The sequence below is a fragment of the Python bivittatus genome, unplaced genomic scaffold, assembly GCF_059951505.1.
Source record: "Python bivittatus isolate LINGU-HERP-01145 unplaced genomic scaffold, Pbiv_v1 ctg000500_np1212, whole genome shotgun sequence".
NCBI classification, from domain to species: Eukaryota; Metazoa; Chordata; class Lepidosauria; order Squamata; family Pythonidae; genus Python; species Python bivittatus.
Genome location: NW_028277079.1, coordinates 1,144,672 through 1,153,099, shown reverse-complemented (window position 1 = coordinate 1,153,099; position 8,428 = coordinate 1,144,672). Strand labels below are relative to the sequence as shown.

General features: G+C 52.7%; 1 long non-coding RNA gene across 5 annotated transcripts; it reads left to right on the top strand.

Annotated features, from left to right (window-relative positions):
- Nucleotides 1-443: 443 nt before the first annotated feature.
- On the top strand, nt 444-7,323 carry LOC112541097 (uncharacterized). 5 transcript variants are annotated; one of them, XR_015797335.1, is made up of 5 exons: nt 444-1,388; nt 1,515-1,635; nt 1,762-1,848; nt 2,737-3,037; nt 5,149-7,323. It is a non-coding gene; the product is annotated as an uncharacterized LOC112541097 (long non-coding RNA). The 5 variants fall into 5 exon arrangements; XR_015797336.1 differs by having other exon boundaries at nt 448-840; nt 5,369-7,323; XR_015797332.1 differs by having other exon boundaries at nt 449-1,388; nt 5,369-7,323.
- Nucleotides 7,324-8,428: the final 1,105 nt, after the last annotated feature.

Genomic DNA, 8,428 nt, shown 5'->3' with positions numbered 1-8,428 from the left:
ACGGGCACCCTTGCCCGTCCTCCCCTTGCGCTCGGCATGTGCGGTCGGTCTTCCCAAAATAGGCCTTGCTGCTCCCGGGCTGGAGATGCCGAGGTGCCCAGTTTGCCTGTGTTGGGAGGGGCAACAGGACACTCAGCCGGGCCCTCGGGGAGAAGCGGGGCTAAAGGGGGAAGGGGGCCTCTCGGGCGCAGGGCTCCAGCTGCAGGGCCATGGTGGGTGCGCTGGCTCCCTTCCAGCCAGGTGGGGAGGGGGGACAGAGCTGGAGTCCCCCCAACTCCCGGCAGGCATCGCAGCGGGGGAGGGGGATGAACTGCAAGCGCCATCGTTTAAAGAGGACGAGGGGGGGCAGAACGGGCAGAGGTTGCCCAACACTCAGCAGCAGGAATGCGCTGGAGGAGCCGTTATCTGGGTGGGGCGCTGAGGGGTGGGAAGGGGGGGCAGAGAAGGCGTCAGAGGGAGCGGGCTCCATCCTTCCCACGGAAAGTCGGCTTTCAAAGCCTGAAGACAGCCTGCGGGGGGGGCGGGGGGGCGGGGGGCTCACCGCCAACGGTGGACGTCGACTCTCGCAGTTGCTGGCTGGCCCAGACGGGCTGGCCGCGGGTGGGGGTAAAAATCAGGGGGCATCTGGTAGCGCCAACTTTCCAGCTGCGGTTCCTGCCGCCCAGTCCAGCCTCGGAGCTGGAACTTTATGAAAGCCGCTCCGATCTTCGGTCCGCGAGACCAGCCCGGCTCTGCTCCGGCGAAGCCTCTCCGCCGCCAGAGCCGGAGCGCCAGGTTGGGGGAGACGCTGAACGCATCGCCCGAAGGCGGCGTTGCTCGACCTTGGCCGCTTGAGGAGGGGTGGGCTTCAGCTCCCAGAACTCCCCCGCCAGCCAGCGGCTGGGGGGCTTTGGGCGGCCCTGGCTGGATGCGACGCCGGGCTGCCGTCGGGGAGCTGCGCTCGCCCGGCCAGCGCGCCCTTCTGCGCGCCCTGCTCCGGCTGGCGGCCCCGCGCAGAGCTCCGCGCCCGGGCGCCCGGCTCGCTCTCCGGGAGCAGCTGCGCGGGCGGGGGTCCGGGGCGCCGCGTCCGCCCCCCCCCAGCAGCAGCAGCAGCAGCTCCGCAGCCAGCGCGGGGGGGGGGCGGCGGCTTCCCTCCCCGCGGCCCGGCTGGGCTTGCCCCGGCGTGGCTCCAGGCTCCCCGGGGCGAGAGACGGCCGGAGGGGGCTGCCCTCGAGCCAGCGCCTGGGTGGCCTTCCCGGCACGCCCGCGCCCTGGGAGCTCCTCAGCCGAAGGAAGGAGGCCGGCTGAACCCGCCACCGGGGAGGGACTGAAGGCTGCGGGCGGGGGGCGCTCGCGTGGTCGTTGTGCCGTTCGCGCGGCGTCCTCAGCGCGCCCGGGCCGGCGGAGAAGTACTTGGGCGCGGGAGGGGAGGGGAGGGGAGGAGGAGGGGCAGCTGCTGATATAAGCAGAGGAGTCCATGGGGGGGGTGTCAAAAAAATCATTCTCTCCTCTTCTTTGACCATCCCTGGCTACAGCTTTTGGGAATCCCTGTACTTTTCCTTCTGCGAGAAGCACACAAAAAAGGCTCCATTAACCAAAGGATGTGCCCAAATAGAACCGTGCGCTACTGCCTGACATTCACAGCAACCTTGTGAGGTAGGCCAGGCTGGAGACGTACCGGTGGCCAAAGGGCTTCAAATCCCTGTGAGATTAGAGTCCTGCTAGCTCTCCTGACCTCTCTTTCCTGCGTTTCTTCTCCACTTATTCCTCTTTCTTTCTCAGATGCATATGCGTCGTGTTTCCTTCAGGGCATCCAGAGGGGATATGTGGCTTTCCCTCTCAAATTTTTCCCCACCACAACCCTGCGAGGTAGGTTGGATTGAGAGAGCACAGCTGTGTTTGTACCACACACTTGAGCAGGTCAAGGAATGAGCTGGTGGCTCCGTTCACACCACATGCTATGCTTGGTTAAGGTTAACTTTGGTTAGGTTTCATGGGGCTAAGTGTGTTTGGTCAGCAAACCCAGAAAAGAGTTTAATCCAGTCACCAGCTTAAGGGGTTTGTGAATGGAAGTAGTGGCTGACCTGGCCTCATGGCGAAGCGGTTGCAAAATCCCGGGTTCTGATCCACCCCCCTTGTGTGGCACCGGGGCTGGTCCCTCTCTTAGCTCAAGTTACCCTACAGGCTGTGGAGGGAAAATTGGCATACCACCTTGGCTTTTGGAGAAAAAGTGATACAGATAGTCCTCGACTTACAGCCACAATTGGGACTGGAACTTCTGTTGCTAAGTCATATGGTCATTAAATGAGTCACACCTGATTTTACTATCTTTTTTGCAACAGTTAAGTGAATTACATGGTTGTTAAGCGAATCCCGCTTCCCCCATTGTTTTTGCTTGTCGGAAGCTGGCTGGGAAGGTTGCAAATGGTGATCACATGACCCCGGGACCTGCAACCATCGTAAATACATGCCGGTTGCCAAGTGCCCAAATTTTGATCATGTGACTGTGGGGATGCTGCGATGGTTGTAAGTGTGAGAACTGGTTGTAAGTCACTTTTTTCAGTGCTGTCGTATCTTTGAACAGTCATTAAACAAATGGTCGTAAATCAAGGACTACCTGTATATTAATCTAAGAAACAAGCAATATTTTAGGAGCCCGAGACTTTGACAACCACTTCTCCGGCTCAGCTGTTTGCATTCTGAAGATCCTGCAGGCTGAAGGGCAAAAGATGGATTGGCTTGTGGATGTTTCCCCAGATCTCGTGAAACTGAACACTCTGCAAGATTAGCATCTTCAGGAAGACTGGTGTTCAGTGGGCCAGTAAATTGCAGTGAAATCCTTCAGTCTGGATTTGTGGAAGGCTGAATGAGTTGGATCCATTTAGCCTGGCAGAAAGATCATGAACAGATGGGATGTTCTGCAAATATTTAAAAGGCTGCCATGCGGAAGAAGGAAAAAGGTTTTTCTCTGTTGTCTCTTCGGGGAAAAACTAAAACTGATGGCTGGAAATTGTCAAGAAGCGGGCTTAACCACAAAGGGCCTGTTTGTACAACACAGGTAACCTGTTTCTTGGATTGCACAACGCACTAAACCAATGTTGTTCCACCTTGGCAACTTTAAGATGGGTGGACTTCAGCTGGCTGGCTGGGGAATTCTGGGAGTTGAAGTCCACCCGTCTTAAAGTTGCTGAGGTTGAGAAACACCGCACTGAATCATCACACAAACGATGCCAACTGCTGCCGGTATCTCTGAGCTTCTGCAGGAGAAGCTGGTGCGCTGCTAGGACGCTCTGGCGACTTCTAGGCAAAAGGGAGTGGGGGGAAGCCTGGGGAAAAGGGAGGGTTACAGGGTGGGACTGTCAGTGGAGTCCTTTTATCCAAGTGGATCTGAGGATCCTGGGTTCTGTAGTAGTGGATCCCTGCATGGCGCTGGGGGTTGGGCCAGATTATCTCCAAGTCCTTTCCAGCCCTCCTTCTACAGGTAGGGCTGGAAGAGAACATCTACCTGCTGCTCACCTTGGCCATTTTCCTGGAAAATGCACCGGCTGTTTAGCATCTTAGAAAGCTGGTCTCCTTTCCTGGCCCTCAAGTGGTGCGTCTGTTTCAAAGGGAACCTGGACATTTTGTATTGGGGGGGGACGTTATTACCACTTCACCTAAACTGAAGGTGCAGCAGGGGATAGCTCCAGCAGCAGCTTCTCAGAGGCTCTTCTCTGAGCGTCCTTCAGAATTGGGTGGCTGCAGCTGGGCCAAGGAATAGCCTCTCTCGGTTGATATTGACTTCATGGACCCTCCCATACTGGTTTCTTAGCAGTGATACAGATGCAGTTGACCGCTGCCTTTTCCAGGGTGGTTTTTTTCAGCTTCCCAGTGTAGGAATTTCCTGGTGGCGTCCCATCCAAGGATGAACCAAGCCCGACTCTGTTTACCTTTCTGAGATTAGCCAAGGTTGACTAAGGACTCAGGTGGCAGCTGTAGGTGTTTACAACTCTCCAGCTTTTCCCTGAGTGGAAGCTGTATTTTAGTAGCGTCCTCCTGAAAATGCCCCACTCAGAGCATACCCACTGCGGTCTTCTCTTGGGATGGCACGAAAGGGTGGGAAGGAAGAGAGGCTGCTGGAAAGAGGATGAATGGATGAATTTATAAATATATAGCCACCCATCTCACAACAGTGACTCTGGGTGGCATTCAGAGATTTAAACCCAACAATTAAAAACAAGAACCCGTGGTGCCCAAAGTAAACAACACTTTCCGATCATAAAATCGCACTCCCAACTTCCTGGCCTGACGGCTTGGAGAAACAGTGGACTGCTGCAGTGGAAGGCAGGATTGTACAAGAAATTTTGTTTGTTGATATATTCCATCTTACTGATTGTCAAGAAAAATAATACATATCCAGAAAACTGTTGGAAATGAAGTCATCAGATTGGATCATTTAGTCACACCTGGTGGCAATGTCTTAAAGCTCAACAATTCTGGAAGATAATTCATCAGAGAATGAAACACATTTTAAAGACTGACTTTTCTTTCTTGCCAGCTGTCTTTCTGTTAAGCATTACTAAGTCTTATATTTCTACAAAGTATATGAACTTGGCTCTGTATAGAAAAACAGCTGCTAAGATACTTTATGCTCTTTTAGTGGAAATTACACATAATTCCTTCTTTAGAAGATTGGCAGTCTAAGCTATGAGAGTATGCATGAATGTCAAAAATAACTTTAACAAACAACACTGATACTGAATTTAATTTAACCTAAAAACCATGTATGGACTATAATTTTGCACACGGACTAAAGTTATGACATCTAAAGTTTACGTTTCTTTCAACACAGGGCTTTAAAAAATTACATTTTGCTTGACTTGTTATAAGAAGGACAGACTGTTTCGGGCTGGATAGAAATGCCTAACTAATTCTTTATTCTGACTGATGATTCTTATCCTACTGGGTGCCTTTGCTAATTATTGATTTGATTTCAATCATGGTTTTAAAGTGCTAATTTGATATAAGATTAACCATATACCAGTGTAGCGCTGGCTGGGGAATTCTGGGAGTTGAAGTCCACACGTCTTAAAGTTCCCAAAGTTGAGAAACACTGTATATACTGTTCTAACTTTAAAGGTTCTTTAAAGGTTCTTATTCAGTGTCATATACCTTGTAAATCTCTATTAGGAAAGAGAAGAGGAGGGCTGCCAGTAGGAGGGACGGGTCCAGCCACAGGGGCGACGGGGCACCCTTGGAAGAGCTGAAGGACTGGGATGGGGACAGGTCATCGTGGAGAAAATCTATGTGGTTGCTAGGAGCTGAAAATGACTTGATGGCACAATCAATCAATCAATCAATCAATCAATCAAAAATCTCCATTTCTTTTTTCTTTCTTTATTTTGGAAAGGAAAGGAAAAGGGAGGAAGAAAGGAAGGGAAAGAAAGGCGAGCCCAGGCAGGAGCGCTTCACACCTCCTCAGCCACCTCATCGTGCAATAATGGCCAGAAGGCCACACACGTGGAAAAGAACGTGTCTGACATTCTCTTCTCTTTGGAAAGGAAGACCCAAAACACATTTTCTCACGTCAGAGTGAGAACTGGAAGTGCAGGATCATTTCTCTGTCCGGGGCAGCTGTAATTGCTGGGCTGGGAAAGAAGTGAGTCACCCAGGCTAGAGCTCGTTCCGGGCCATGGATCGTAACTGGAACCTTCATGTCTCAGAGCAGTCTACCTTCAATACCTCTTCCGAGTCCAACCTCTGCAATGCAAATGGTTCCAGGATTCTGTGCAGCTCCTAGCGCACCGGGGCATCGAACAGCAACAGCAGAGAATCAGCTGATTGCCTGCTCGGTGGGAAATGTGGCTGCTAAGGGCCAGGCTGAAGCGAACATTCAGGCAATCCGCACCCGTTGGGTTCCCCCAAGCACGCAAGATCAAGATTCATTCTTATTTCTGTGGCTGGGCATTTTCCTTTCTCAGGTGCTGATCGGACGAGTGCTGCTTTATGTGCTCCTTAGTAGCCACCGGCCATCAAGAGCCCTTAACGTGCATTTGAGCAAATGACTTTCTAGCCGGTGTTTCCCCTTGAAGGAAAATGACTGAGTTTGGGGCAGTTTAAAGCCAAAAAAAAGAGCTCCTTTTGCTTTGCGTGCTTCTTCCCTCCCTCCTGAGATGAGAGAAGAAGCGGCGCGGTGTGGGAACCCCAGAGACCCCATCGCCACTGCCAGGGCGACTTTGGGGAGCTACCTGGCACCCCGTGTTCCACGCAGGAGGCCAGCGGGAAGCATCCCGTGACGGGCATGGCTGGTGGGTCAGACTGGATCTCTTTGCAGCAGGGTGAGTCTTGCTGCACTGCAGCACCCTGTCAGCTCCCAGATGTGCTGATGCCCTGAGGGGCCTTTCCTCAGTTTCCCTGCTGGGTCTGCAGCACCTCCCACGGAGGCAGCTCCTGATGTTCTCCTCGCCCTGTCCAGTAGCCTGGGTGGAAGGGCCAGACCCGCTGATTAGCTGGCTGGCACCCTCATCTTCTCCCGCCCCTTCCATCATTCAGGTCTGGCTTCTTTTTCTGCTGCCCCAAATTTGCCCAATCCCAAGAAAATAAACACTCCTGGCGGCTCCCACAGCTTGAGCACAGATGGCTGTCACCTGCGCGATCTAAACAGTGGGGGACGGTTCAGGGGTTTCTCGGGAGAAGTCACGTCCCGGGCCAAGCCGCGGGTCTGCCGCCTCACGCAGCCTGTGCGGGAGGCCAGCGTGCCAGTTGCTAAGCAGTCCGGACACAGAAGCGTCCCAGGCTTTGCTCTGGGTTCTCCCTGGGCCTGGAGCCCAGGCGGCCGACTCTTTCGCTCCCCTCCTGTGCCCGTTGAAGCAGGCGTGGACTGGATGAGCGGGCCCCAGCTATCAGTGCCCCCTTACTGAGAGGGCTGGGGGCCATGTGAGAGGTTCGGCCCACCCCGCTCTGGTGTCCATTCAGGGGACATCAGTGGGGCCTTTGGAAAAAAGTTCTTCTAAGTCCATTCAGGGTCTCCCTGTCACGTTCCCAGCCTGCGTATCTGCTGTAAGCTCCCAACATTGCCCCCGGTTCATTTCCTCCGAATGCCACTTTAATCCAGAGCAGGTGGCAGCCTCTGGCTAATTTTGGCCGAACCCAAAAGCCAAGCAGGGTTAGGTTAGGTTGCCCTTGGATGGGACACCACCCGGAAATTCCTCCCTATCTAGGAAGACGACACCGACAAACCATGTCCACTCTGTAGCCAGGGAAACAACAGGATGTGTTCATGTATAATTGAGCTGAATTCCAGGGAAACGTTACTTTCCTTTCATTATTGTGATTTGTGTGACATCGATAAATACATTAACTCTACTTTTACGTTGGATCTCGCCCTTCTTTGAAAATAGAAAGTTCGTAAGTCTGTATTTGATTGTATTTTATTTTATCCTAAGATTTGGTTTTAGAAATGGTCCCATTTCTCCTTTGTTGTGTGAGTGTCGGTTCCTTTGTCTTTCTGCCTTTATATTTGCACACAGATGCGCAGGAGTACTTGGTACCAAACAAAGAAGGGAACAAACCAAATTTAAAGGGAAAGTTGCTTTGATTCAGGGGCTTTAGGGGGGCTCTTTCTGTTTGGGGAGGCCTCTTGTTTATTGGACCATCTCTTTTGTTATCCACAAACGTAGCTTGAAGAAAATCTGTAAGCATCATTCACAGAGTTGTTGGCTTACAATTTTATGTTCCTTGTCAGTACTGTAGGCATGAGTTCTCCCAGATAAATACTTTGTCTTATTTTAATTGCGCGTCTGCCACTTCGCACCGGGGCAGCGGCCTCACGTGCAGCCAAATTCTGGGTGCTGCAACCTGTGTGGTAGCATTTGGGGGACTGGGGGGTCCCGAACCAGTGACTGGAGGTTTTGCCCCCCCCAAACTCCTTTCCAGTCCCTCCGCCCAGGTGTGTGTTGGGTGAAAGCGGTGCAGGGAAAGGGGGATGTGTCTGTGTGCATACTTGGATCAAAGATTCATTGTGTGTGCTACGTTGTAAGGTGAGCGGAGGATGCGTGCATTAGTAAATAAAATGGTGTGCACACACACGCACATGCACACACCGAGACCCTAAACCTAGACACAATTTCTTTGTATTGAGATGAGGCTTGATCAGGGACTGAGTGCAGATGTTTAGGAGACATTGTGTGTGTGTGAGAAAATTCAGAAGACTGATGAAGGTTTCTGCCCTTTAACAAAATGCGGGTGTCGGAAAAGCCGCTACCAGACCCCTTGGGTGGTGTGTGTGTGTAAGCAAGTTCACGTGTATGTGTGTGCAGAGGATCGTTGAAAAGGCCCCAACCAGTTCAGCCAAGCCGGTCCCCTTGTGGTTCGGCAACAGGCCCGCTGGTGGCCCGTCAGCCCCTCCTCCCCGGCCTGGGCGGTGGGCAGCCGGTGGCCTTGGCCTGTCCGGCAAGGGGGCTTATCTCTC